Source organism: Nomia melanderi, chromosome 12 (genome assembly GCF_051020985.1).
Source record: "Nomia melanderi isolate GNS246 chromosome 12, iyNomMela1, whole genome shotgun sequence".
NCBI lineage: Eukaryota > Metazoa > Arthropoda > Insecta > Hymenoptera > Halictidae > Nomia > Nomia melanderi.
The window spans coordinates 6,760,983-6,783,835 of NC_135010.1; the positions used below are offsets into that span (position 1 = coordinate 6,760,983).

Genomic DNA, 22,853 nt, shown 5'->3' on the forward strand with positions numbered 1-22,853 from the left:
AGTCAACCGTGCTGCGCGTCCTTGTCGCTTTACTCCTGTTCCCCGTGACACGGTTACAAGCCGATCCCTTCGCATCCCGGCCCTTCCGCGGCGCTATCGGCCACGGGAAAACCGCCAGCAATCTTCCTTCTACCCACCCCGTTTATCGTTCGGCGTGTGTACACGTAAGGAGGGGGTCCACGGCGGCGGCACGGGGGGTGAACAGGGGAATCGGCGGGACACGTCTGCGCGATGCGCCCCGAGAGAGGAGCGAGCCTCTTTCGCGGCCGGTCCGACGTGCTTTTCCACCCTCGTCGACAGTCCTGCCGCATCACCGAAACGTGCCACACAATCGTGAGTAAATTTCCTCCGCACTCTGGCTGTTGACCACACTTTCTCTGTCTTCTGCCCCTCTCCAGCCGACACACACATACCCCCTCTCGCCGTTTCTGTCTCTCGATATCTCTTCATCGTGCCCTTGATCCACTCTTGAACCGAAACACTCTTTTCATGTGTATCTTCGCGTCGAGCAACCCTTAAACGGCACTTTCGTGTTGCCTTTGCGAAGTGAGTTACAGTGACACGGTTTTGGGATCTCAGTCTATGGGGTTGTATAATTGTGGTTGGATGTTGGGTACCTAGGTACTTGGATAATTCTTGTTTTCGATTTTCGCAAGTGTTTTTAGTGGATAATTGATGAAGTTTTGGATATTTGTGGTTGACGGTTTATGGGTATTTATTGTTGAGTTTGCGGGAGCTCTTGGTTAACACGTTGACTGCTGTGGTTACCGGTGGCCAGGGTTTGTAAATTGGTTAAATATGATTATAGTAAGAGGAATGTCGGATAAAAATATTTAATAATGCAGATAGCTGGATGATAGTGTAATACGAGTACTGTGATAAATTATTGATGATCACATTTGCCTTTGTTATGAAATATGTGTTGCTATACGCATCGAAATTCTCGCGGCAGTCAACGTGTTAATGAATAGTTTCTTCGTTTTTGTTAAGTGACTGTGTATACATTCATGGTTCGTAAGAATCTTGTGAATATTCATATGTTTCATGATCTATTAGAATATTTAAATCATACATTTCTGTACGTTACACAAGTTTGTAAAATAGAGCGCAACGAAAGCTTCAATACTGTTTAGTCAAATTTCTAAATTGATTTTCATGATAAAGTTCTTATAAACAAGAACAATAATCGCACGACTCTTATATTTATCATAACACAAGCAGTTCCAATTCGTCCACTACAAATCATCAACCATAAATGTAACTTATCAAAACGTACAAGTCATAATATTCAAATGCATTTCCAAATTTACTATTAATTGTATTATTTGTTAAAAAAAATTCCTTCAAAATTTCATTTAAATCGGGGTACATGAAAATTCGCGGCCACGAAGCTATTAATAAAGTGATCTATCGAGGAAAGTTGCTCCGTTGGAGGCTTTCGTTAACTTTTCCCTGAAAGGGTTGCTTAAGACGATGTTTTTTTTATTTGTAAGTGTCCCTGAGCGTAGTTTAGGAAGTTTTCAAGCGGGAACAAGTTTCCCTTTCCGGCAGATTGATGTGCCCGGTGAAGTATTCCGGCGATCACCGGCGGAGATATGTGTTCTCGGTTTAAGGGTTGGTTCAGTGGCACTTTATTCCGTCGGTTTTTCTTTTCTCTTTGTTTTTTGAGTGTCCGCGGAAGATCTCGTGGAACGACGGGGAAAAATCGCGCCGCTCTGCATGGATTAATGAAGGGTGGCGAAGGAAGATTAATCTTCTCGTAGCCGGTGCTCCTCCGTATTTTCGAGGGCTGGGCCGAGTGACACCTCGGGGGCCGCGATTGGATCGTGCCCATACGTTATCTTATTCTCGAACGATCTCGGAGAACCCGCCAGAAGTGACTCTGACGTGTGTGTTAGCGATTGGCACGTTAACTGTCACGGAAATCTTGAGCGTTTTGCATAATAGTTATATTACTATGCAGCAAAGATAGATAGAAACGATTATTAACCCCTTGGCCTATGATTTCTTTCTCAACTATCATCGATACGGCTACTTTGTCATTAATAATTTATTGGAAAAAGAGAAAAATTCTAAGAATATGTTATGCCTGTATTTCCTTTTAAGTATAATAGTTGATTACAGAGGAATAATATTTATTTTGAATTCGAATTAACTAAGTAATATATACATATACTTGTTGTATCATGTTGAAAATCTTCACCACGAGTCTCACTCGTTGTTATAGGACAAGAGGTTAACCCTTTGCACCCGGAAGTTTTTCGCTAGAAATATTTTAACATTTTCTGATGAGACAAAGACGATATTTTGTGAAATTAACTCGAAGATAAATTACATGTACGCTGAGGAACAAAGCTGTTTTATTTTAATATTCTTCAAATTCATGAGTTATACGAGGTATAATATTAAATATCAAATTTGATGGTTTTACTGTATGAAATTAGGTGGTGAGTGAGAGTCACCTCTCGAGTGGAAAGGGTTAACACTGAGACTATCGAGCAGTTGAATTGACTTTTTGGAATTCCTCTGTAGGAACTTGAAGAGTGCATTTATTGAGATATTAATAAATTTATAATTCAGTTTTGCTATTATCTTTTTGATAATTGTAAAAAAAAGAAATCAGGAATGGGTCATTTTGACCCATCCGGTAGTTTTAGTGTGAATTATTTAACGTTACAGTCCTTGTGTTATAGTATTATCAAGATAATTATGTTATTAACTCCTTTCACTCGAAGATTTTTAGTTTTTTTGTATATATGTCGGATATTTTTTATTTTTTGAATATTTTATTTAGGAGATCTAGTTGGATTTGATAATGTAGAATATTGTAACTGAGAAGGAATGTGATAAGAAACAGTGATAGAAAACGTGTTAAGTGATTTAATTTCTCGGATTTATTAATGGTAACTGGATTACTTTTTAATTAACCCCTTGTTTTAGGATATCATGACAGATTCATGGCGAAAATTTTAAACTGAATTTTATAAATCTAGAATATCCGTTGAATATTACTTTTCTATTATCAATCGTTAATCTTTGGAGTAAATATAGACGTAGAATAAGTATTAAATTCTCTTTATAATAAATTGTTGTCGATAAAGTAGGTAAAAATAATTTTTATATTAAACGTTATTCATTTTCCGAAGAATAAAGTTTTAATCCATGTTATAATTTGCTCGTAACGGAAGAACCATTTTTGCTGTTTGCAAAAATAAAAATGGAGTATTAATTATTGTTGGTAATATGTAACTCTGCAACAACAGTGTAATAAAATTTACATAGCAGAAACTACGGATACCCGAGTTTTTTATCGATTTTATTTCTTCGCCGATAGACGCGCTATTATTAAACGATTTCGAGGAGCTAGCTAATGATTTACTGGGCGGACATCCGATATTTTATGCAAATTTAATGAGCCGGTCAAATGAATCCATCACTTTTGCGCGGAATAATTTAATAATTCAATATCGCTTAATTCCCACTAAGTTTTTTGAACATCTCCAAGAAGGAGATGAATATTTGTCAAAAATTAATTTTTAACACTGATGATCTTATTTTTCTTCATTAACGAAGAATTAGAAAGCCTTTGTTGTTCATAGGTTTAGACAAAATAAATAGTGGAATAAGCTCCAGATTTAAGATTATATCTTACAATGAGATCAGTTAGTATTGATGTTTAAAATAATCATCTGTCTGAATTGAAATTCCAGAACTATACAGAATACTACATAGTGAATTGTATCATAAATATCAAAACGTACTCGAAATTTCACAATGTACTGTGTTAATTAACACAATACAGTTTCATATATTAACTAAGGATTATTCTGATTTCATTGTATCTCTCTGGTCTATTATTCAATTGCTATCGTGCCCATTATTATATCATTCGCAATTACCATATGTAAATGCGAAACAACAGCAGTCGTGTTAATTACAAAATGTTGATGTTAGAATTTGATAGATAGAATTTGAAGAAGCATGTCGATAAATGATGAACAAATGAAAAATGTTGAATACAAAATTCCAAAATTTAGATAAATGGAAGTATTATTCAATTCTTTCAATCCAAATTAAATATTATATTCCTATTAATTGTTATACTTCAAATAATTGTCACTTGTGAGATAACTGATGTCGAATACAAATGCTCAGTAGCATTAACAACTAGATAATAGGGTAATATAAAAATTGCCATAACAAATAATTAATAATTCTCCTTTTCTATCTTTGCAACAAAAGAATATCTTACATATAAAACATTGAAGCTTTCCATAGTAGTCAACGTATTAACAACAAAACAATTCTAGCGAGGTCAATCCCAAAAGAATTCACAAGGACAAGTGTGTAATATAAAAATTGCCATAAGAAATAATGAATAATTCTCCCTTTCTATCTTTGCAACAAAAGAATAACTTACACATAAAACATTTAAACTTTCCATAGTAGTCAACGTGTTAACGACAGAGTAATTCTAGCGAGCTCAATCGCAAAAGAAATCACAAGGGCAAGGGGTTAATGCGCCTAGGCAAGTAGCGCTCTGTCGAGACGAGAAGAATCGAGAAACGTGGTTTCGCTAACCGGCCCCACAGTAGTTCCTAAACGATCCGGGGAAACGTGGTTAGCGGAACGAGATTACCGGCGACGGTGTCGCATTAGATCCTAGCCCCGGTTTGATACAAAGCAAATACATTCGCGATCCCGCCCCCGTCTTCCACGAGATTCGCTCTTTATTACCACTCCGTGGCTCCTCTCGAGAACCGCGATTTTTTAAGCTCTATTTACATACGCCCGAGAATTATACGTTCAACGCAAATGAAACTCTGTATTTGGAGCAATTTGTGAAAGGGGAGACTCGATTTTAAATGGTCTCTACCGAGTTCTTAGAGGTTTTCTAGGGGAAACTGATTTTAAGGGTGATTTTCGAGGGGAAGATTGACAGTGAATATATATAATTTGAAAGTAAATTTAATTAAGTGTTCAGGATTGTTTTTGTTAAGGGATTAATTATTATAGTGTTCGATGGTTTTAAATATAATGGGATTTCTGTTTGGTTTTTTGGAAAGTTTGAATTTGAGATTGCGAATGGGATATACGTATAATTTTTGTTATATTGATTAATGTATTATCATGGTGAATTATTAATTTTTTGTTTCTTTAAAGGATGTACATTTTATAATGAAATGTGTGAAGCTTTTTTCTTTTATCATATTTTAGGTATAACTGAACCACAAGAACACAGTAAATGTAAACATATATTTATAGAAGTTTGCAGAATTTGAATTTAGTATTCAGGTTACGCTCAACTTCCTCAAAGTTTGTTTCATTTAATAAATCTTTCGTTTCCTTAAGAGCAGAAATTTAATTTCTGGGGCGCATACATTTCGCGATTTTGCATAGCATTTGTTTCAAACACAGTCTCTCCTAACAATGAAATATTTTCTTTCTGGTGTATATATATATTACAGAATTGATACGAGTATTAATGAATTGTATTTAAAATGTTGGCATTTATCTTTTACTGTCCAATGTTACATTTGATGATATAGATTAGTAATTTAATTCTAAATCAATACAGCGTTTCTCAAACGGAGCCACATTAACATTAGAACTACCAGATAGGTTAGAATGATCTATTTCTGATTTGTTCTTTCATAATTATTGAAAAGTGAAAGATGCTTTTGAAAAACGATCAGTTGATTTAGTTATTTAGTTATTAACTAATTTATTCACCTTAGTTTACTTATCAACTAAATTGATTGAATTATTAACTAAGAAGTTGATTGTACACAAACTAAATTATAAATCAACAAAAATCCGAATGAGTATATTTCTACAGATCCTATATAAAAATGCAAAAGAGTAAATTTAACTGGTCGGTAGTTCCAGTGTTGATACAGATATTAACACGTTTGGAGAAATTGTTCTCGCAAGGTGTGACACACACAAAAGGACACGATATCCCGACAGCACAATCGCCCTCAGTTCCGTTTTCATGAATGTGAATGACGAGAATTGACCCAGCACAAACGCTGTTCTGTGTATGAGTGTAACGATTAATGTAATCCCCGAAAAATGCAGCGAACACATTGTGTCCCATTTGAAAACAACGTTCGCTATGAATGACGCGCGACCAAAACTGACAGCGCTGTCAATGGAAGCGCGTCGGTGTCTAGAGGATTTCGCTGCGCACTGATGTGATTGATTCTGTTACACTGTGCACTCGTAGTTTACTAACAAAGTCCTGCGTCGACCAGAGATGGTGAAAATTTCATTCAAATAATCGTTTTTCTACAATTTTCTTCGTTTCAAAATATAACAGATGTTACGTGGAAAATGAAAAATGATTGTAACAATATGTTATAGAAAATCTTTGAAAATAGATAATTAATCAATTAGTAATTTGATACTATATCTACAGTTCTCATTCAATAAATTCCTAACATTACAACTTCAATTTCTTATGCTTAATTCATAAAATAATCTATAAAAATAAAAATAACTCGTAATTTCAATAAAAACAAGAATTTATACAAATATTTACATTCCAAGTGTTACTAATATATTCTTGAAATAATCATTTACAGAAGTTTAAAATCGACCAACGAGTACTCAGAATAAAATCTATTCGCAATAATAAAACAGTTTTTATTTGAATGAACATTTTGTCCATTTCTGGTCCGATCACTCGCTGCGAAGCTATCTTTGTGCTAAATATATATCGTGTCCACTTTTGAACGAAATTTTTCAGCTAAGAGCAACGGAGTTTCGTTCTGAAGCTCCGCCGTCGTGAAATATGAAATTGCATAAACTCGACTTATACTTGAAACAGAATATTCGGCCGACTGAACGGGGATTATCCTCGTTGCAGATACGGATCTCATTGTTCGGTTCCAATACTGCCGTTCCGGCGCGAGCTGTCATTACTCCAATTATTTTTGCCGGGTTTACGGAATATTGTGAACCGCTTTATTAAACAATCGTTGAATTATTTCGACGTTAATGCGCGCTTTCCCGGCATTGATTAACGGGACCGAATATACTCTTCATGAAGCTATAATTCTATAAACAAATATAGATCACTCGCTTCAAGAAAGATGGCGACTTTCATTTGCTTCGATGTCTCGTTCTCATTAATTTTCTATTTACTCATCGATCAAAGAAGTTCAGGGTATAATAATAATTCGTATAATAATATACGAATGTATAATTCTATTTCAGTTGTTTTTCATACTTTTCAAGTGATTCTTAAATCGTTAAAGTAGGTCATTTGAGCTTTGAAAGTTCGATGATATTTTACAAAGTGGACAAATTAGGTTATCTCATAAGTAATGTATTTTTATATTAACTTTCAGCATGAAAAGTTAATAATAATTATTAATATGAATAAGAATTAATAATAATTTTGTTCTAATCGTCGATGGGTTGACCATCTTATATACGCGTATAACGTATTATCGTGTATTATATACACGATAACCTATTATATACACGTGTTTCCAAGATGGCGACTATTGAATAATGGTGATCAGCAAATAACAGCTGTAATTCATGTCCGATGATAGAATCTTTAATAATATTTCACGGAAGAATTCGGGTAGGGCATATTGTTCGTAGGATTAAAGGTTTTTAGAATCCTTCATTGTTCTCTGATATTTAAGGTTTCCACTTTTTCTTGGAGATAAGATGACATCCATTTTTCAAGTAAAGTAGGAACGATTTCAGCGAAGAATGGCTATAAATATGCTTGGGTTACTGACGTTTGCTGAACGTCATACAAATGATTCACACGTTTCTCCGTGAATGGCCACGGATTTTTCTTTTCTCGCGCGAGAATCACGATGTAATTTAAAAAATATTTGTTTCAGCGTTATTTTGCTCCTATATAGACAAATATATTTTTCATATGCATTGAGGAATGTTATATCGGCAATTTATATGTTTGCAATGTGTTAAAATTGAAATTAATATATTCTAGGACTGGATTAATTTTAATGTAATTTTCCAAGCGTGTATGTTTGAAGAATTGTATATTATACGCTGAGATATAGAATATTTACAGAATATTAACCAAATAAAATTTTATCGTTTATTTGTCTCATGAGATTGTCCTTTTATATACAATATACTCTAAAGAATGTGTTGCTCCGATTATAGAGAAAGTAGAACAGTAGTGTCGGCATGTTATAAAAATAAAGCTACTCCGCTCTATCCCTGAAACATAGTATAAATTATGTTAATACACATACAAAGCAACTGAATACATTAATAAATTCCTTAAAATATTCCAATGAAATATTCCACTTAACTTATTCACCGCTTTTATTCGTTCCGCATTCTCAATATCTACATTTCAAAGAAACGATATCAATATCCAATAAAACTGAACAGGCCATAAAAATATACCAAATAATTAAAAAAATAGATGTAACATAAAAGACGAAACCGCCAAAAGTTCCAATACGATCCAAACAGAAACAAACATTTTCACTTTCAAACGTCCTCGAACAAATATTTTCACCGTCCACTGCACATCTCAAAACAAACATTTCCCATCCTTTCATTATTTACCTGCAATAAATCCGAAATAAAAGACAAAATCACTGATTCACGACAAAAGTCAAAAATAAATATCCCACCGAAAAAGGCTGTCCATACGAGGCAACAATAGTCGCTCGAAATAACAAGCATGCACCTGGCATCGTGCCGAGGCAAGAACAATCGCTTACTTCCCTTTTATTTCGAATTCTTTTTATGTGAAAATAGAAAAGAGTTATTCAATTTCTGAGGTAAAATGAAAAAAACGCAAGCAGTGCGCTCGGCACTTTTCGATCGAGTTTTTGTAAAAACATTAGGCACCTAAACGATTAACCTTCACGGAGTGAGACGGAACTATAGAAAATTTTGTTAGTCTTGGTTACGTCTTAGGTCTTACAAGGAGAGGGTCAGACAAAAATCTGTTTTTGAATGCAACCCTATGCATGTTGTAGTATTTACATATTTAGAAATGAGAAACCTCATGGCTTTTCTGACAATGGTCCCGCGTTTCGGAAAAATGAGTTTTAAGTTTGTATGTTACTGCAATAAGACGATGAATAATATTGTAATAATAAAATACAAGTTATTTAGATACAAGTTATAATTTAAAAGAAAACAAAGAACATCGAGGAAGAAAAAAATTCCAAGCATGGAGATTTAGAACGTCGTAGTTTCTGTTCACTTTCAAGCCACAGACCGGCTTAGCTCACGCAAGTAACACATATACAGTCAAACCTGCTTTTGTGCGATAGATAGGGATCGCATTAAAAAAACCGCACAAAAAAAATCTCCAGAAATTTACGAAACAGCGAGAAAGTGCTTTCAAACAAAATAAATAATCACATGGAATCATTTTAAAAAAATTTAATTTCTCATGCATGGAGAAATTTTCAGAATGCACATAATTTATTGCTACTCGTCGTAGTCCAAAACGCGCATCTTCTTGTGATGAACTGATTCAAAGTCACTTGAAAAACAACAACACCGTTGGAATTCATATACCGCATAAAAGAAAATCGTACAAAATAAATCGCACGAAAAAGAAATCGCATAGAAAAAGACCGCACAAAAACAGGTCTGACTGTATTCGCCTCTTACGTTAACACATTCGCTATCAGCGTTTGTTTGTTTCGATTCAATAAATCTTCTAAACAAACTATTGAAACAAATGAAGCTGAAACGAGTCATTGAATCCCTGAATGTAGTCTCGTAGCTTATAATTTTACCTAACTATATCTATACGATTAATTTAATTTTCTTTGTATAAAATAAATGAATGTGGCCGTCACAAATATGTGCCTTAGGCTTAACTCCTTGCCCTATGATTTATTTTCCAACTATGATCGATACATCTTCATCACTAATAATTACGGGAAAAAGAGAAAAATTCTATGCATATTCTATGTCTACAATTGCCCTACAATAGAATCATTGATAACAAAAGAATAATGTCTAATTATAATTCAAAGTAATTGAGTAATATTTATGTTCATTAAATTCTATTTAAAATCTCCATTACGGGTCTCACGCGTTATTGTATGGCATGGGGTTAAAAGTGCATAGGGGCAAGGGGAATCAACTGCTCCACCTCGGCACGCGGCTCGGCCAATAACAAGGACGCGCCGAAACTGAGCCGCCATAGCTACCGGACCCAGCGCCGCGAGTGGACGTCTTCCCTTGCCCCTCTGCAGTTTTAACCATAAGGCCGTCGGTACTAACTTTAGAGGCGAATAATATGTACATAGATTCACGGCGAGAGGAAAGTTACGTCGCGCGCAGGTATCATAAACAGGCGAGCGAGCGCTCGGCGAGTGGGTCCATTGTTCCCGGGTGAAAAGCGGGCGCGAACGCGGCTGCTCTGATTTCGAGCAGTTCCGAACTGTTTTGTCGTTAGTTCGTTCGGCGCGCGTGGCTCATATTAAACAATACGGGCGGTAGCTTCAAAGCGTGTCGCGGACGACGGGGTAGGAACAGGGTCGCGGCGCAGCGTTTAGGCTCGGTTTTTAACGCACCGAAGGGTGAGCCTAAACTGGGTCAAAGTTCCTCGGTCGATCGTTACGGGAGTTCGACGTCGCGACAGGGAATGGAAAAAGACTGAGAGGAACCTGTTGGCTTGCTCTTCGAGACTTTTCATTATGTTTCTCTTCGGAAGGGAATACGCTGAAGTGGTGTTTTGCAAATCTGCTCGTGTAGGCTGTTCAACGGGATGAGGCGGTAGATGTATTAACCCTTTGCATTCGAGAGGCGACTCCCAGCCGCCAGATGGTTTGATACAGGAAAATTAGAAACTTTGGTATTTACCATTAACCTTTGTATACTGCATCAATACGTGAAATATCGAAGGAAAATAGTTTTGTTCCCTAATTTATGTGTGATTTCTTGATAAATTCATTTTAAAGAATCTTGTCTACATCTAATTAGGAGGTATAGAAGTATGGTATATTTCAAGTGGAAAACTTTCGAGTGCAAAGGGTTAACACTAGATTTACGGAACGAGTCGATTTGATTCAGATTGAACTTTATAAGCATTATTTGGTAAATGTTTGGGTCGATTTTTGTTAACACGTTGACTGCCACGAGAATTTCGAGCGTTTCGCGTAATAACATTTATTCTTCCCTAACGAAGGCAAATGGTATTAGACATAATTATTAATGATTTGATATCACTGTACTCGTGTTACACTATTATCTGTTTAATGATGTTACTAGATATTTTTATTCGATATCAATTTCTTTATTGTGATTGTTTTCAAGTAATCTGGAAGCTCCGATCATCGGTGACCACCGTGGCAGTCAACGTGTTAACGCAGTTATGTGAATGTGTATCCTAATTGTCTACTCTTAAACCTCTAATTTCTAAAGTCTAAATGAACGGATAACCATTTTTCTAAGGACAATAGAACAAACTGTACAGTAAACGTCAATGAATATAGTGTTAATACTGAAACTACCGAGTAGTTAAATTGATTTTTTGAAATCCCTGTATAGAAACTCCGAGAGTGCATCTATGAGATTTTAATTGATTTAAAATTTAGCATTGATAAGACAGTTTCTTTAATGATTTTTCAGAGGAATATCTGTTACCCTTTTAATTATTGCAAAAAGAAGAAATCTGGAATGGGTCTTTTTGACCCGTTTCGTAGTTTTAGTGTTAAATAATGCGTCAAAAGTTAAGTTAACGATTGGTAGGGATGCATAGATATCTCAGTTGCGTCTGAATAAGTTATTGGACAGTTTTATTTATTTTTATAGATTCAGCTTGTTTGATGGAATATAGTTTGGTAGAACGTTTTTATGACGAGAATATAGTTTCCTGGGAAATATTTGATTTATGTTTTCTGTTTTTGATGCGTAACTTATTGGAAGAGTGAGAAGAGCCCTTTCTAAAATATTTCTTTATGTCACTTCAATATCCTTTAGGAAACGAGAGAAAAAGTGCTTTTTCTTGATGTACGATTAAACCAATGAAGCTTTTTAAGATCTGGAGTAGCTTGATTCTTAATTAAAAAATGCACAAGATTTAATATAAACATAAATAATAATATGGATAATAGTAAACATGTGTCGATTACCTTTATAAGACACCTGTTTCATTTTTAAAAATAATATATCTAGAATTTCGATAGACTCTACTTCTTCTAAAACATGTGTTTTGAAACAGTTATTTTACAAATAAAATAATACATCGAATGTCTACACTAAAAGATTTATAAAGCTAATTCCTTTCAGAAAATTACTAAAATTTCCCTTAAAATATACCTGCTATTAAACAAATCAATAAACATCCTTAGCTACAGAAATGTTCTCAACGTTTCTCTTCAATTCTAGCGTACCAAAAGCGAGCAATATTATTATTCCGCCTCGTCTTTGATCGCGCGACTGACAAATCCCAGGTTTTCCGGCATTTCCCCTCCGAGAGTGCACCAGTCGTAACGGGAAAAATAGCGGAGTTGTCGAAACACGTGTTTCAATAACAGGATTTCCAGCGGAGATGTTCTAGGAAACATTTTATCAAGCTCACATTAGATGGATTCGCCAATCTCCACCGAAAAATCGTTGCGAATTCCGGTCGAGCAATCCAGCGGACAGTTTCCGAGAGGAACTTTTCCTTCCGGATGCAATCGCGTTCCTCCTGATTGGAGACTTCGAGTGCATATGGTAATTTTCCGGATCTTCTCTGCGGTCGCGGACCCTCCGAACGCGGAGAGATGTTCATCGATTTCCCGACGCTCGCGTGATGAAATCTGCTTTGAATCCGGCCTGAGAACGAGAATCGTGTTATCTAACTCCGGTGACCCTATCGCTCGTGTAACGTTCGATTTGACGGTGCCATAACTTCATAAATTTCATTTAACCCCTTGTTCTGTGACTTCTTTCGCATCTGCGCTGGATAGGATCACTTTGTCATTAATGATTTATTAAAAACAAAGAAGGGTCACTTTGTCATTAATGATTTATTAGAAACAAAGAAGGATTACTTTATCAGTAATGATTTACTGGAAATAAAGAAGAAACATTTTGTCGTTAGAAAGTTACTAGAGACAAAGAAGAATGACTTCGTTATTAATGGTTTACTAAAAACAAAGAGGAATCACTTTGTCATTAATGATTTACTGGAAATTAAGAAAGATCACTTTATCATTAACGATTTATTAGAAACAGTCGTATAATAATAATTATATTAGAACTTTCTTAGATCTTTCTAGAACTCACAACAACGAAAAATTAAGTATAAAATATTTCTGGTCAGTTTCGTACGAAATGTGACGTTCAAATCGTGAGTAACGTTTATTTTGAACCTTTCGTACGATTTTAAATCTTCTACCATTTAATATAGTCAATTTTAGTATTAACGTATAATAATAATTCTTTTTCGCTTTATTATTTTTTCCCGAATCAGATCACTCAATTTCCAAAATCTAAGGCCCCAAAGTTAACCTACCCACAAATAAAAAAATAAGCTCTACACTTCGAAATGCTACATTCATAACTCATCCATTAAAAAATAATTGAATCCATTTTCCCCCTAGAACTCTCGAGAAATATACAACTAACCAATTCACAATTCCAATATCCCTCAATTCAAAGATTAATCAATCACCGGATAGAACAGAGTCCGTCGAACAAACTGAAGCGTTCTGAATGAAATGAGATAAATGACGAATTTTCATGCGCCGGCTCATCGAATCGTTCCCCGGGGCAACCTGAAAAAGTTTTTCCATGAAATCTATCTCTCCAATACGGCGGAAAGCAGATAACCCGGTGCGTTCCAGCTTCTTATCTGTTACAGGCGAGCGAGCGGAAGCGATTTTAATTAATCGGCACGTAAATGTGCCTCGATGGGTCGTCTATCACGGCCCGGCCGAGCGATTCGGCTCCGATTAATCAAAGCGTTCGCGAAACGCCGGACAAAAACCGAAAAGTTGCGAAGCGCCGCACAGTGCGGACGAACATCCGTTTTCTGGACAAAACTTACTGGACATAACTTAACACGTTCGCTACCAGCGTCACATATTTGTGACGGCCGCAATCCTATATTTTACGTAATGAAAATGACATTAATCCTATAGGTATTGTTATTAGAAATTATAAACTACGACATTATATTTAGGAACTCAATGACTCGTTTCAGTTTCATTTTTCTGATATTTGGTTTAGAAGTGTTAAAAAGTATGAGTGATAAACAAATACTTCAGACAAAAGTTGTAAGATATAGAACCAAGTATATGGTGGTTGTATTTTTTCATATTATGTGGATATCATGAAGTTTTTTAAAGAGTACCAAAAATTAACTTGTACTTAGCACATTGTTGTCCTATGTGCCCAAAGTTTCATTTCAATTCATTATATATAAATAAACTATATTGAGGTTCATTTAGGTCGCCTCACTTTTATATTTAATTACGAAATAATAACCGGCGACACGGAACAACTTCTACTTTTACCTCTTTTAACACTAAAACTACCAGATACGTCAAAATGACCCTGACGTCTTCTGTTTTCAATGATTAAAAAAATGACAGACGTTTCCCTGAGAAAATATTAAAGAAATTGATTTAGCAATCCGCGAACTGAATTGTAAATCAATCGAAGTCTCAATAGATGCACTCTTGGAGTTTTTCCAGAAGAATTTCAAAAGGTACGATTTAACTGCTCAGTAGTTTTAGTGTAAAAATGCACACGACCCAATTTCTCGTCTCGATGTCAAATATTTCCTTTTTTCCCAGTAGTTTCACTGGCCTGGTCGCGTCACGTCGCGAATCATCCACGGCGATCGTTAATTTCAGCCGAGAACCCGACACCGTCGCCGATAAATCGTATTTCCGCCTGTAATTCACTTAACGATCTCTTCTACGGCGTGTCGTTAATTAACGACGGTCAAAATATCGAGAAGAGGGTGAGGCCGTGACGATGAAATGGAATAACCGGCCCGTTCACGTTTTCCCACTCGATCTTCGCCGGTTATAATTTCACCGGCGTCCCCGGACGTATAAATCTTCGGCGTTGCACGTTTTTCCGCTGACCGCGGCAACGTTTCGCTCCCGATTCTCCTGCTTTGCGGCCGGCTGTAACAATCGTGGCGAGTACCGATACTTGAAAAAGCTTTCCCATTAGTTCCCCACGTCCCGGAAAAACAATCCTTCCTGGAATAATGTTATTACGATTGCGCTGGTACTCTTTGCGAGGACATATTGTTTTATAATTTAATTTAGAGTGATTCCGAAAGGCCTTTAGCTTTGAAATTATTGAGTTTGGCGCGATTGTGTTGGGTAATTGCTATTGGAGATCAGAGATTAGTCGGTTTAGTAGATCTAAATTAGATATTGGGAAGATCGATGGATTGTAATTTGATTTAATCCATTGCCTTATGATTTAATTTCGCAGTTGGACTTGTTAGAACTATTTATCGTTAATAATGCTAGTAAAACTAAAAATTCCATGCTTCCAGATTTACTGTAAACCATACACATTGCTAACAGGAAAAATAGTGTTTCATTTGAACAGAAGAACTGAATGATGTTTGTATTTATTAAACAATATGAGAAATCTTCGCGACGAGTCGGACACGACATTGTAAGGCAAGGGTCTTCAAATTATCTATGCTTTTGAAATGTTATTAAAAGGAATAGGAACGTGTAGTAATAATTTTCTTGTAGCATTTGAAAATTTGAAGTATTCTTTAGAAAGTTAGGGTAGGGTTAAGTAAGAAGAGATTAACGCGTTGTCTGTAACTGTGGTCACTTATGATCACAGCTTCTAAATTTCTCGAGAATAATTGCAGTGAGAAGATTGATGTCGAATAAAAATATTTGGTAACTTAAGTAGCTAGATAATAGAGTAATATGAGTACTGTGATACCAAATCATTAATAATTATTACTAACACAATTTGCTTTTGTTATGTGGCAGTCAACGTGTTAGAGCAGCAAAATGGCGTTGAAACGATGCATTAGAAAACGTAACATCGTTGCATAAATCAAAATCGACTGGATCTTTTACTAAATAATGCTTATAACATTTAGTCCCTTGCCGTACTTTAACGAATTTTATTTGCGATAAAAATTTTGGACCAAATAAATATCACGAGTCTCACTCGAGTTGACAACACGAATGAGATGTTGGTCGCCATAATTATGGCCCGGAATTTGCCCGGTGAAATGGTATAGCAAGGAGTTAATATTGCCGGGATCGAGAAAGTCTAGTGTTAAACAAAGTAAAAAATTCAATAAAAGAGAGTTTGATCAATCCAGATGATCAAAGCTGACGGATTCAAATGCAACCTAACCTGTTAAGATCAGAAGAACCAAATTCAATCCTTTTAAGACTGACGCATCTAAATCTTTCCAAGATCAAAGGACCCCAGATGAACGTAAGCAAGTTTAAACTTGGTCTAATAAACTTCTAAACCTTTGACCCAAATTCAATGTATTCAGCACTGAAGCATTGAAGTCTGATGTAGTATGCATAATCAAAGATGCGAGTCTGATACGTAGAAGCCTGAATAAACCAAGCTAACCTATCGAAGATTAAAGGATTCAGGTTCAAAATTTCACGTTTATATTAACTTTTTATCCTATGATTTTGTTTTCAATCATGATTGTTACTTTGTTAGTAATAATTTATTGAAAAGAAGAGCAGAATTCTAGTCACATGTCAATGATTGTTCTAAAATAGAATGATAATAGAATAATGATTTATATTTGATACAAATATTATTGAATATCGTTAAATTTAATGTAACGTAAATATCACTCAACACTTTTAAATTTAATACAATACAAATGTTACTCAACACTTTTATATTTAATATAACATATATATCAATCAATACTTTTATATGTTTGTTCTAAAATAGAATGATAATAGAATAATAATTTATATTTGATATAAATATTATTGAATATCGTTAAATTTAATTTAACATAAATATCACTCAACACTTTTAAATTTAATATAGTACAAATGTTACTCGACACTTTTATATTTGATATAACATAAATATCAATCCATACTTTTGAATTTAAATTTGTCAAGATCGGTTTAAAATCAACCGTGCATACAAATGTTTTCTATTCCTCTTTTCCCGCCAACCAATACAGAAAAGTTCGGGGAAGCTTTTTTATTAGTTTCCCTCGTCACGGAAAAACAATTTTCTGTCGAATAACGTTATTACTCTCTTGCTGCGATTACAGGTATTAAAATCTTTTATGAAGAAATTTCAGCTTCGCAAATTGATTCCCGGGGATTTTACTTTTTTTCCTAATTAACAGCTTTAATAGGTTGCAAATGGAATAAAAGTTCATCGAACTTCGTCGTCTGTACCGCGAGTCACCGCAGGTAGACGTACTTTTTGAAACTTTTTAAGTAAATCTACGTTTCACTTTTCTCCTCTGGCAGAACTCCGTGAAGGACTCGAACCTTTTGCGTTGGAATTCCTCGAACGAATCCGATATTGTATCTCGTTCCAAACTTTTGGAATTCGATTTTGAACTTTCTTTGTGTACATTCTTACTTTGAAAGTTAGCATTTGATACTTTGTGACGAAACTACATGAACTAGGATACAGCTTAAATAATGATTTCTATAACTTCATGAAATTCACTCTGAAATGTTTAGAATTTGTAATTATAATTTATACACTTATTTATCATTTGTGTAGGTTTAAACTTTAAACATTTATACAGGTTTCGTATGAAAATTAATGTTTGTAACAGTAGGTATTAATGTTATTGTAACAGGCATTAATTTCAAATAAACTTTGACAAGGTTTAACGAAGTTGCTGACAGAGTTAAAGTTGCAAATTGTTAATTGAAATGCATATTTTATAGTCGAAAGCATCTGTATAATGTTTGACTGAAATCCTTTTGGTATGCAGAACACTAAACTTCGATGAAGTGACGTAATATGGTTACCATCGATATCACCAGCAGCGGAAACAAATAATACCACAGATTTACACAAAGCTATGTAGGGATTTACATAATCGATGGAAATCCGTGCTACACTGCGCTGGACGGTTTAATCTGCATCAAGATGAATCGTTTAATTATCATCGAATGGAGTGACGCTGTTACTCGTTGCATATAAATGTGTTTTGACTGCGCCCGGTGCGGTTCGCGTCTTACGTAGTGAAGGAGAACCGTTCCGCAATAAAGGAAAATGAAGGAGCACGATTCCGTAAATTTCAGCGTTTCCTTTTGAATATGGAACTTTTAGAAATCTAATACACTTGATACTTGCGAATTAAGTGTCACAGAATGCAACTTCAGTTTCAAAGATTTAAATTCTCCTTGTATCAGATTGTTAACTTATATTGCTGGGAAATCAATCAACTGAACGAAATGTCGAGAAATTAATGAGATACGACTGAAATTAATTAATATTAAAACATGAATAAACTGTTGAGAAATTTAATAACTTCTAAAAAAATTATTTAATATCAAAAAACAATGATATTGTAGAGAAATTATTAAGTTACAAGAAGAATTAATGAATATTACAATATGGATAAATTGTTGAGAAATTTAATAACTTCTAAGAAAAATTACTTAATATCAAAAAACAATGAAATTATTGAGAAATCAATAAGCTATAAGAAAAATTACTCAATATCAAAAAATAAGTAAATCGTTCAAAAATTAATAAATTCCAATAGAAAGAAAATATTACTTCCCCGTTTTATTTATAAACTTTCAATTTGACTAGTGTTTAAATCATTTAAAAAATCTTTTCAACATTGCTCGGAGAAAACATAATTTCCACATAATTAAAGAAATTATAGCCAACGACGAGTCGATTGTTTCATCCTTCCGAGCACGACAATTAATACTTATTCAGGTCTATATACTTCATTTATTGCTCGGTCTTAAGCGCACGATTAATATCCATCGAAATTGCCCGGAATCCAGGGTAATTCGAGCGAATCACCAGAAAAATAGTCGGATTAAGCGGTCTTCATCCGACGCAACAAAATATTCGGTCCGCGTAACCGAATTAATGGCGCGCGTCGCGAAACGAACTAACTGCCGCGAGCCTTAATTACGCCATAACATTAACGCGACTAATTGGAAGTAATTGATACCGAGATCGGGCCGGGCGATTAGCCGCGTCGAGTATCGCTCGTTCGAATTGTAAAACGCGATATCGGCGGTGGTTTAACAACAAAACGGTCGCGTATCAACATTTTATCGTTGCACGTGTGCTCTGCGGATCCGCGGCTCATTATTCCCGAATAACAATAACGGGGACGTGTCGGTATGAACGGTAACGTTAGACGAAGGCTAAATTTTCAGTTGCGGGTGAAACCGCTCGGTTTACGGCTTGCGTTCGCGCAATTACTGCGTTAGTAATCGTATTCGCATAAATTGCGAAGATGTATGCGGACGTAGCAGCTGAAAAGTGAGCTATGAATAATCCTGTCGGTCTTAGGTTACTATTATGCTTTCGTGGATACCCGATAGCAGAAATTATGTGCGCCAAGGCTGATCTGTTTGAATAATTCAGTGAAGACATAGGTAATGTTTGCACTGGGAAATCAAGGTTGTAGTCGAGAGTTTGCGTTGGATTTGTCTGGGTCGTTTATAATTTCATTCGATTAATTTGGACATTTGAGGCGAAATTAATTTGTTTCTGAGGAGCTGAATTGAAACTACATTAGTTGAAATTATGTCTAACTTAAGTGAAATTGAATGATTCAAGTTAGTTGCGTGAGTTTGAAAGGTGTAAGTTAGATTTTTTTGAGATTCAAGGAAGTCGAAATTATTCGACTATTGTCCAAAATTGAGGGACTTAAGTTCAGAAGTTTAAAAGTCCAGAAGTTCAAAAATCCAAAAGACCCAAAATCCCAAAAGTCTCAATAGTCTCAAAAGTCTCGAAGTCTCAAAGTCTTAAAATCCCAAAGTCTCAAAGTGCCAAAGCCCCAAAATCGCAAAGCCTTAAAGCCTTAAAGCCTTAAAGTGTCAAAATCCCAGAGTTCCGAAGTCTCAGAATCCCAAAGCCCCGAAGTTCCAAAATCTCAAAATCCGAAAGTTCAAAATCTCAAAATCCCAAAGTCTAATGGACTCAAATCCGACTTCATCGACATCAAACTATCCAAGCTCGATCTATCTAAAACTAAAAGAAACTAAAGAAACTTACCTCCAACACCAGAGAAACTAAATCCAAAGTAGTCTATTCCTATTCAAAAATCATTCCTAAGTGCGTATACCTTCAGTTTTCATTTTTCTCACCTAACAGTCTCTAGTTAGAGCTTTCTAACCATCAGAACCTTCGTTGAGTATCCGTCAACTTCAATTTCGAACCTTCACTTGTTTCCTCAACAGAATATCTTAAAAACCAAAATTACATTCTGAAAAAAGACTTCTCCAATCACTTCTACCACTCCAATCCATTATTTACTGCAGCCATTGTCATTTGCACCAATTATATGTTTTCCTATATTTCGCATTTTCGTTGGAACCTATTTATTTGATCTTCCAGTAATAGGAGATAGATGCATGCTCGTGTTCCACGAAGAATGCACAGACGCCGAGTGTTTCATCGAGGAAATGCACCGGATTCAATTAGTCAGAGGGAACGCGAGACGCTTTTACCGGAAAGAGCGGCCGCGCACCACCTACCAGAAACCCGATATCCTCGATGTCTGTTCGATCAAACTTGAAATTCTGACTGTCGTTTTCGAGGGGTGCAATATGCAGACCAAGCCACGCTAACAGTTGGAATCCCTTCTCGCTGAACGATCTTTGCCGCCAGTTTTCCACGATTTTTTCCACGACACGGTCGCGCGTTGAATTTTTCATGAGTAGGCGACGGCGTAAAGTTGCGAACCGCCTTTATTTATTAATAGACCGTTGAAAGGATTTCAAGATGAATACTAGCTCCTGTAAGTTTCATGCAAAACATCCGTGCAGGTCTGTGCAATAGTGCCTTTTTCAGTGAACAGGCTTGCATAAATTATTAATGACATCGGCAGTTTGCGTAGGACCGTTACACGCGTCATTTGTTTGTATGATATTTGACGTTATTGTTAATTTTAGTAAAGGGTTACAGGTTCTCGCGTGATTTCGCGAAACTGACACGCAGACCTTTATGAAAGAGTTAATTAATTAATAACAACGGTAGATGACGAATTAATTTATAGAATATGAATATTGCATTGTAATATAAAACTTATATTATCTTAATAGCTTTTAGTATTTATAATGTCTGAAAATTGCTTAATTCTTTAAATTTCTTCATTCGAAAATTTTTCATTGATTCACTAAAGGAAGTAATCAACAAATGCAATACAATCCAGCTTGAGCAGTTAAATATTTTACATCATTACAGCAAAATTTATTAACTTTAACTTCATCAAGATTTTTAAATCCTCGACTCATCGCTATAAATCCTTGTTTATATTCACCCTTCAAATGAACTGATTAGCATATTTGCTCTGGCTTCGAGGAAATTAGCAGGGTATAAGGATTTATAAATATTGTCTGTTATAATAAAATATGGAAGGTTAATTTTAAATAAATATTTTCCGACGCTACTTGTTTCTCCATGGATGTAGGAAGAAGGTCACGGGAAAAAGAACAAGGAACCTAGTAAGATAATCTAGCTAGGGTAGAAGGACAAAGCGTGCAAAGCGCCGCGCTTAATTTGTGACCCGTCGAAGTATCTCGTTTAATTAAATTTTTAATGAACCAAGGTAACTTCTCGCTAATAGAGGCTGAAACTGCTTTACTTCGTCTGGCTTGTCTTAACAACTGTTCACGGAAGGGTCGTCAAATTCTCTCCTCCCCTCTCTCTTCCACTTTCCTTTGGCGTGTTGTTTAAAAAATATTCCACAGAATAGTCGTCAACAATTTTGATGGATACAATTCTCAATCCTTCGACGTACAAAGAAAACAGAATATAAAATTTTAACGTACAAAATTGCTATTTAATTTTATTCAACAATAACCCAAGCTTAGAAACAGAACAGAATACTTACATTACAAACTATTATTTAATAAGGTTATTAAATTCTTATATATTCTATATTATCCTTACTAATCAATTCAAACAAGATTCTAAAAAGATTAATCATTGTTTAATATGTTATTCTTCAATCTACGCGTTTTAGAAAATACTTTAGTAGTGCTTATATTTTATATTAATTGATTTATTTACTAAATCCACTTGTTATTAATAATTCCCCAGGGAATTTGTATCTTTCGAATAATAGTAAAAAAGGAAGCAACTAATACATAATATTAAACAGAGCGGAATTAACACACGGGTCCCCAACGACCCAGCTGTCGGTAGACACTTTTTCAGGCGTCAATTGCACGCCAAGGTGATGATTAAGGGGAAATGAAAGTTTAATAACTGGATAATACAGTAGTGTTTCTCGGGAAGAAAATGTTCGGTTCGGCGAAGTTACCGGTTAAATCGCGAACTTGTTGCCGCCGCGTCCATTAAGAAACACCGCGCCCGGTCGGACGAGGCCTATAAAATCCAGGAAAATGGTTTATAAAAGTTTAAGTAAAGGAAAGTTTCACGGAAGTTAAGGAAACGGTACTTTACGACCTAGCCATATTCTCGAAGACCACTGACTCATTTTTGCATAATGCGTTGTTCAGTTTCCGCTGGCTTTTATTTTTATTCATTTTAATCGTTTAAGGAGTTGTTGCTTTCTTCGTACTTGGATCGAAGAAGTTTCATGAGCAATTATGCTTCGAAGATCATATTCTTACTAAACGCTTTAATTCTTCTTTGAATCAATATTTTCGTTCATTTTTCCTTCCAATTATTCTTTACTTAATTAAGTATAATTAAATTCCTTTCAA

At 35.3% G+C, this 22,853-nt stretch overlaps 1 protein-coding gene across 4 annotated transcripts in view; it reads left to right on the forward strand.

The window, feature by feature from the left end:
• The first annotated feature begins 278 nt into the window (after positions 1–278).
• rsh (Rap GTPase activating protein radish) overlaps positions 279–22,853 on the forward strand; it is a 207,394-nt gene continuing 184,819 nt past the window's right edge. For 3 of the 4 annotated variants that reach the window (XM_031975253.2, XM_031975254.2, XM_031975255.2), the window contains exon 1: positions 298–333. The gene's annotated coding sequence lies outside the window, so the exon portion shown is untranslated. Of the gene's footprint in view, positions 334–22,853 lie in introns of all 4 variants that reach the window. The other variant, XM_031975256.2, reaches the window with a different exon arrangement.